The sequence below is a fragment of the Tupaia chinensis genome, unplaced genomic scaffold (assembly GCF_000334495.1).
Source record: "Tupaia chinensis unplaced genomic scaffold, TupChi_1.0 Scaffold143654_1, whole genome shotgun sequence".
NCBI lineage: Eukaryota > Metazoa > Chordata > Mammalia > Scandentia > Tupaiidae > Tupaia > Tupaia belangeri.
Window position 1 is genome coordinate 232574 of NW_006203502.1, and position 7324 is coordinate 239897.

General features: G+C 40.8%; 1 protein-coding gene and 1 pseudogene across 1 annotated transcript in view; both read left to right on the forward strand.

Moving 5' to 3' along the window:
* ZNF461 (zinc finger protein 461) overlaps positions 1-7324 on the forward strand; it is a 54384-nt gene that overhangs the window by 38350 nt on the left and 8710 nt on the right.
* LOC102481941 (adenosine kinase pseudogene) overlaps positions 6109-7324 on the forward strand; it is a 4665-nt pseudogene continuing 3449 nt past the window's right edge.

Genomic DNA, 7324 nt, shown 5'->3' on the forward strand with positions numbered 1-7324 from the left:
GGCCCCCCTCGGGGCCATCCAGCACCGGAGAGGCCAGGGATGCCGGGCAGGGGCGTAAGCCCCCCCACTGCTGCACAGGGGGCGTGAGCCCCCGCTGGAGCGGGGGCCGGCGTTCCCGGGGCTCGGCTGCGCAGGGGGTGTGAGCTCCCGGGCCGTGGGGGGGCCCCCTCTCGGGGGCCGGCCGGGCCTGGTGCTGGTAAATTCTTTCAGGGTTTGTTTATCTGAGAATGTTTTGTTTTTTTTTTTCTTTTTTTCCCATTTGAATTATAACATATGAATGATAATCTTGCTGGGTATAATCTTGGTTGAAATTGTTTTTCAGTTAACACTTTGAATGTTTTCCCATTCTTTCCTTCCTTGCATTTTTTCTGATGAGAGGTCCTACGTTAGCCTGATGGGATATCCTTTGAAAGTAACTTGACATTTTTCTCTTGCCAATTTGTATCTTATCTGTGGTTTTGATCAATCTGGCTATGATGTGCCTTGGAGATCTTCATTGATTGATTTTATATGGGGTACTTTGTATTTCTTGAGTCTGGATATTTGAATACCTCTCTAGGTTTACAAAGTTTTATTCCAATATTTCACGGAATAGATTATCAATGCCCTTATTAGTTTCTTCACTTTGCAGGATACCGACTGTCTGGATGTTTGAAAGTTTAATGGTATCTAGTATTACTCACATTGTTCTCATTTTTTTTGTGTGTGTTATTTTCTCAGTCTTCTTGGTAAATTTTTGTAGGTCAGAGGTTCTGTCTTCTACATCTGAGATTTAATCTTCTGCATGATCTTCTGCTTTTAATACTTTCAAGGGAGGTTTGATTTCCTGTATTACAGCCTTCATCTCTAATAATTCCATTTGATTCTTTTTTATGGTGTGTATTTCCTCTTTCAGATTATGCAAGAACTTCCTGACCTCCTGGAACTTGTCTCTTTTCTCTTACATCTTCTGGAGTTCGTTGTCTCTCTTCTATTGCATCTCTGTTAGCTTTGTTACTATGAGTATTCTGAATTCTTTATCCAACATGTCCACAAGCTCCATTATATTATCTGTGGAAGATGAGGAGTTACTCTTTTCCCTTTGGAGAAAGATATTTTTTTGCCTTCTCATATTCCTTGTGCCTCTGTGGTGGTTTCTGGTCATCTGATGGATTATACAGCTTTTCCTAATTTAGTGAGTTAAATCTGAGCATTCACAGGCATGCAAGAGAAGGTGATCTGTAATCTCTCTGCGGTACCATTTTTCTCACTTTGTACAACAGACTCTGGGAATTGAGGATTACTCTGACCCTAAAAGTATTCAGATATTTGGCTACTGTGCTCCTAGACTTGTCTAGAAACTCAGTGTGTGGAGGCTGACTAGAATAGTGAGAAAGGTAAAAGGCAGGGAAAACAAACAAACAAAAAGACAAAAACAATAAAAAAAAGAAAAGAATTTTTTTAAAGCAAAAAAATTGAAAACCACACCTCATGAAAGAGGCCACTCAGAGCTCAAATGTAGATGGCTTGTGATTGGCCTGTCCTGTGTGGGGGGTGGGAAAGGTGAGGATTAGCAAGGTAAAGGAGTCACAGAACTAAGAAAAAGTTTAAAAATTGAAAAAAAGTAAAGAGCAAGAGATGGAGAAAGACAGAGAGAATACAGAGTGTGCTCTGCTTGATCAGATCTTGGACTCAGGAGGTGAAATCTGGGCAGAAAATCTTCAATTGTCCTAGTCCTGTTAAATTTAAATCTACTGGTTTGTCTTATTCTTTGAAAGGATCACTTATCTTTGGTACCTGTCATACAGCATCATGCATTAGTTATTTGAAAAATATTGTTTCAATTAGTTATGCAGTTATTCCAGACTTTGACACATTTTCTTATAGAATAACCAAAAAATTATACTTGTTAATATCACTACTGGTCACATCAGAAAAGTCTTCAAGTTCCTCAAAGATCTACAAATAGAACTACCATTTGATCCAGCAATCCCACTTCTGGGTATTTACCTGAAAGACAGGAGAATGCTCAGTCAGAAAAGTGCTTGCACATCAATGTTTATTGCAGCATTATTCACAATTGCCAAGACATGGAACCAACCTAAATGTCCACAAACTGATGAATGGATTGGAAAAGTGTGGTATATATACTCTATGGAATACTACTCAGCCATAAAAAATAACAAGACCCTGGAATTTGATAGAAAATGGTCAGATACGGAGGATCTATTGCTGAGTGAAGTAAGCCAGGCTATGAAAGAAAGATATTGTATGTATCCACTCAATATATACCGACTATCCGCACTCTATAATAGAGAGCAAAAATTCGGAGGACATAAACACAGTGAAGGTACTTAATGAGAATAGGACAGTGTGGAATGGGGTAAGTGAAGAGAAGAGGATAGAGAAAGATAGCAAGTGAACAATAGAGAGACAGGACGTTAGTGAGAAACAGATAGGGGTTATTAACTGTTGATGATGACATGTATAGTATTCTCAACTGGATTGGTCTGAGAAGTATTTCATGATGGGCAAAGTATTTTTACAAGCAAAACGAGAAATAACAATTGACTGTTTTATAAAAATAATTAGAATAATAAAAATAATGATTGGGGAAAACAGAAAAGATATGGAATGTTGAAGTGGGGAGATTAATGTCTCTGTACTGACTGACATGCATGGCATTCCCTTTTGAAAAAACAATGTAATACAATGTAAAGTTATATGTAATCCAATGTAATATAAAGAAGATTATGATGATAATAAAAATAAAAATAAATAAATTTAAAAAAAGAGAGATTTTTGCTATAGGGTGCATGCACTTACCAAAGAGACAGAGAGAGGAAGGACAGAAAGTAAGAAGTCACCCCCCGGGGGGACAGCCATGCTTCAATCCTTTCTCCTCCATGCTCCTCTTGTGATTTGGGGCATGCATGCACAGACGCCTAGAGTGAGTTTTAAGCCACTGAGTTCTTTTCTCTGCTTGTAGGAGTCTGAAAAATAGTATTGCCTCTTGGCATTCTGAGCATGTGTGTTACTTTATCAAATAAATGCTTCTCTAAAAGTCTCCAAAAAAATAATAAAGTTTAGAATATTGTTTTTCTAAAAAAAAAAAAAATAAAGAAAAGTCTTCAAGTATTTGGTAGCTGTCAGGCTCACAGTGGCAGAGACAAGCTTTCCAAAACTATTATGTGTAATGTGAGGACACTTTTAAAATGAGGAAAATGGGGGCCAGCATGTGGCATAGTGGTTGAGGTGCTGAACTCCCACGAGGTTGACCATGGTTTGAGTCCTGGACCTGGCAGTGTGAAACTCACACAGGGCACATGTGTGTGTGTGCCCCAAATCTCAGGAGAATGGAGGAGAAGGGATTGTGGCATGGCCATCTACCCTGGGCTGCTGGAGAAGGAATTATGGCATGGCCATCTCCTCTGGGGGATGATTTTTCACTTTCTGTCTCTCTGTCTCTGTCTCTCTAGTGAGTACACATGCCCTATAGAAAAACTCTCTCTCTTTAGGAAAAAAAAGGAAAGAAAATCATGCTGGGCTTTTGTATATGAGTGCCCAAAATTCCCGTAGGAGAGTAGAAGAAAAGGGAATGCAGCATGGGCATTTCCCCTGGAGTGGGGAGTGATCTCTCACTGTCCTTTCTATCTCTCTCCAGTAATTGCAAACACCCTATGACAAAAACCTCAAAAAAGAAAAAAAAAATCCACAAATTATGTCACAATTATCTCACCAAAAAATGGAGTCTAACTTTTTTCCTTTGAAAATGTGACGGTTAGTTTTAGCCCCTTGGTCTAGTGTTTAAGGAGAGCTGGATTCCACATGGCTGACTATAGTTCAAATTCCATTCCTAGTGGCTAGGAAAATACTCTGGGCACATGTGTGTGTTCCCCTACTCCCAAAAGGATGGAGAAATGGAGGACAACATTTCCATCATGACCATGTCCCATTGTGGCGTGCTTTCTCCCTCTCCCTCTCTCCTCAGTCTCTCTGGTGAGCACTTGTGCCCTCTGGCAATTAGGAAACAGACAAAAAAAGACAATGAGACTGCCGTTATGCGCTGCTGATGTGACAGAAGAAATACCGTACCAACTTATTTTTTTAATTTAATGTATTATTATTGTTATTTTTTGAGTGGTTTTTGCTGTAGGGTGCATGTGCTTGCCCGAAAGACAGAGGGAGACAGAGAGATAGAAAGCGAGAAATCACCTCCTGGAGGGAATGGCCCCACTGCAATCCCTTCTCCTCCATTCTCCTCTTGGGATCTTGGGCATGCATGCACATGCGCCCAGCGTGAGTCCAGGCCACCAGGTCCAGGACTCAAACCATGGTCGACTTCATGGGAGTCCAGTGTCATAGCCATTATATCAACTGCTGATCCCTATTATTATTATTTTTAAAGAATTATTTTATTTAATCATATTCATTATTATTATTATTATTATTATTATTATTATTATTATGTAATTTGACCAGAGAGAGAGAGAGAGACAAGAAGAGCAAGCCACCAGGCCTGGGACTTGAGCCATGGTCAGCCATGTGAGAGTCCAGTGTCTTAACTACCACGCCACCTGCTGGCCCCTACTTTTCAAATTGTTATAGAGCATGCACGCTCATTAGAAAGAGAGAGAGAAAGTGAGAAAGCAAGCTACCAGGTTCCGGTCTTGAACCGTGGATGACCATGTGGGAGTCCAGCACCTTAACCACCATGCCACCTGCTGGCCCTGCACTGACTTCTAAGTATAGGTCATAAAGATAGGCAACTTCTGCCTTGTATACGTTCACATACTCTTCATACCTCCTTGTGTCTCTCCATATGCTTTTGGAGCCTGGAGCTGCCATGTAAGAGGGCATCTATGACCTTGAAACAGTTATGCTGGACAGACCATATAGAGAGGATACATGAAGGTAGAGAACTCTAGGAGTCTCAGCTCTTCTAGTCCCTAGCTCCTCTTATTTTCTCAGGCCAAACACCAGACATGTAAGTGAGGAAGCTGTGGAAATAACTTCAGCCTGTCTACTGTCTGACTAGCACTGGAGTAACTGCAAGTAAGATGTGCCTGGCTGAGCTCAGTTAATCCCCAGACCTGAAAGATGATAATAATAAATGATTGTTACTGTTTTGAGGTACTGCGTTGCAGTGATTATAGATAACTAAGCATGTGATATATGTATGTCTTTATATATGAAATCAAAGTTAATGGTAGGAGTGAGATGTGGAGACAAATTTACTGGTTACCACAAATTTAAAGGACTTCAAATAATTATTATTCTTAATAGTTTGCTATCTTCACATTGTTTCTCTTTTTTCTTAACTCAATTTTTAAAACAATTTAATTAATTTATTCAGCAATTAATTTTTCCATACTTATAAAAGTTGGTGTATAATGGTTTTCTTTTGAACTTAATTGCCAGAAGGCTCATGTGCTTGCCAGAGAGGGGTGGGTAGAACACCCCTCATGTGGCATAGTGATACTGCAATCCCTTCTCCGCTTCTCTGTTCTATTGGGATTTTGGGACATATATGCCCACATATCCTATGTGTTTTCCAAGCCAGCAGGGCAGGATTGAACTGCAGTTGGCCATCTGGGATCTGGTTCCTTTAACCACTATACTATAGGGCCTGTCCATAAAATATTTATTTATTTTTAAAAACTTGAGTTGCTTTATGGGTAAGATAATCAACATTAAAAGATGAATAAAAATTCCAGTTGCGCTTTTGGTCGGAACCGCCATCTTCCAGTAATTAACCAACATGACAAACACAAAGGGAAAGTGGAGAGGAACCCAATACATGTTCTCTAGGCCTTTGAAGAGTCTACAGTGTTACCCAGCATGCTGTTGGCATTGTTGTGAACAAACAAGTTAAGGGCAAGATTCTTGCCAAGAGAATTGATGTACATATTGAGCATATTAAACATTCTAAGAGCAGAGATAGCTTCCTAAAACATGTTAAGGAAAATGACCAGAAAAAGAAAGAAGCCAAAGAAAAAGGTACCTGGGTTCAACTAAAGCGCCAGCCTGCTCCACCCAAAGAAGCACACTTTGTGAGAACCAATGGAAAGGAGCCTGAGCTACTGGAACCTATTCCCTATAAATTCATGGCATGATGGGTGTTAAAAATAAACTAATCTGAGCCGAAGGCGGAGTAGGCGCGGTGAGGTGCAGCCAAAGAGGGATGGGAACGTGAAGATGGCAGCTGCTGAGGAGGAGCCGAAGCCCAAAAAGCTGAAGGTGGAGGCGCCAGAAGTGCTAAGTGAAAATATTCTCTTTGGAATGGGAAATCCTCTCCATGACATCTCTGCTGTGGTGGACAAAGATTTCCTTGATAAGTATTCTCTGAAACCAAATGACCAAATCCTGGCTGAAGACAAGCACAAGGAACTGTTTGATGAACTTGTAAAAAAATTCGAAGTTAAATATCATGCTGGTGGCTCTACCCAGAATTCAATTAAGGTGGCTCAGTGGATGATTCAGCACCCACACAAAGCGGCATCGTTTTTTGGGTGCATTGGAGTAGATAAATTTGGGGAAATCCTGAAGAAAAAAGCTGCTGAAGCCCATGTGGATGCTCATTACTATGAACAGAACGAGCAGCCGACTGGAACTTGTGCCGCATGTATCACTGGTGACAACAGGTCCCTTGTAGCTAATCTTGCTGCTGCCAATTGTTATAAAAAGGAAAAACATCTTGATCTGGAGAAAAACTGGATATTGGTGGAAAAACCAAATTTGTTATATAGCAGGCTTTTTTCTTAGTTTCTCCAGAGTCAGTATTAAAAGTGGCTCGACATGCTTCTGAGAACAATAGGATTTTCACATTGAATCTGTCTGCACCATTTATTAGCCAGTTCTACAAGGAACCATTGATGAAAGTTATGCCCTATGTTGACATACTTTTTGGAAATGAGACAGAAGCTGCCACGTTTGCTAGAGAGCAAGGCTTTGAGACTAAAGACATTAAAGAGATAGCCAAAAAGACACAAGCCCTGCCCAAAGTGAACTCGAAGAGGCAGAGAATTGTGATCTTCTCCCAGGGAAGAGATGACACTATAATGGCTACAGAAAGTGAAGTCACTGCTTTCACTGTCTTGGATCAAGACCAGAAAGAAATTATTGACACCATTGGAGTTGGAGATGCATTTGTTGGAGGGTTTCTGTCCCAACTGGTCTCTGACAAGCCTCTGACCGAATGTGTCCGCACTGGCCTTTATGCAGCAAGCGTCATCATCAGGAGAACTGGCTGCACCTTTCTGGAGAAGCCAGACTTCCACTGATGGGAGAGCAGGGAACCCAGCCTCGGAGTACAGCCACTGCCAGATTGCTTCCTGAGAATTCC